Source organism: Eimeria mitis, genomic scaffold (genome assembly GCF_000499745.2).
Source record: "Eimeria mitis Houghton genomic scaffold, Emh_scaff2980, whole genome shotgun sequence".
Classification (NCBI taxonomy): domain Eukaryota; phylum Apicomplexa; class Conoidasida; order Eucoccidiorida; family Eimeriidae; genus Eimeria; species Eimeria mitis.
The window spans coordinates 4,275-5,458 of NW_013571323.1; positions in this window are offsets into that span (position 1 = coordinate 4,275).

Genomic DNA, 1,184 nt, shown 5'->3' on the forward strand with positions numbered 1-1,184 from the left:
AGATTGTGGCTGAGCGCAAGCGCATCATCGAAGTATATTACCATTGGCCCATCGGTTATTGGCTCCAAAAAGTCGTGATTGACTTGCCGCTGCGGTTCAGCAAGTGAATTCACGGATCGAAGGGACATGCAGGTGTACTGCAGCTTGCGAGTTCGGGTGTGAAACACCGTCTTGCGCGTGTCCTCCGGATGACTTGGGGAATGCAAAAATTCCTCAGCGAAGGTAGATGCTGAGTATACAGCTGTACCTTGTACGCGGTCAAGGATTTCGGCGATCCTTGGCATCGGAAAAGTCTGTTTCAATGTAATTTTGCTGGGAAGCTTGAAGTCAGCGCGCATGCTTCGCCTGCGCTCCTTTTTCTTCGCCAACACCGGATCGTCTCCAAAGGCGCTAGCTGACGGCTCAGCCTTACCTGTTCTTAGAAGTTCGTCCGCCTGTCGCTCTTCAAGATGTGTTGGTTGCCTGTACCTTGGAACGAATCTTGGGGCTGCGCTGGGAATTAGTTCGATGCCGAGCATTGAGCGTGCAGTGGGTGGCCTGCCGGCCGGTAGCTCTTCACGGGGTCAAATCCGTGAAGACTGCGGTCTTCACCCCTTCATATTACGGTGGCCACATTCCGCCTGGATTGTATTTGGAGAAAGGACATTTTACCTCGTAATTTGTGCCGCAACCGAACTTCGCCTTATTTGGCCTGGCTCCAGACCCTCCGTCACCCCCCCATATGCCGGCAAATCCTGATCGATATCCCTTTGGCTGTAGGGAAATGGCTATAACTTGAAAACGATTTTGTTTAAAAAAGAAGAACAGTTTCTCCAAAGCTATGCACGAGCCCGCCGACATGCTGGCGTTTATTGCTCGCACATGCCCGGTCCAACTGTAGTGCACATTCCCTGCAATTGTAGCGAACAGCTGGCCTACACTGTAACATGAGTTAGCGCAGAGTTAGCTCAGGAGCCTATCGACAGCTTTGGCATGCTGCGCGTAAGCGCCTGCAAACGCTATACAAGTTCGTTACGAGGCAAAGCATGCAGCAAAGGAAGCTTCTCTGAAGCTTCCTTTAGTGCACGCGTGGGGCTGGCTAGCTCAGCCAGCCGCAGCGGGGTGCGCTGCAACTCCATTTCGGGCTGCCTCCTCCCCGCGACACCCTGGCCCTGGGCTCAACGCCCAGGATGCCTAGGTACCGC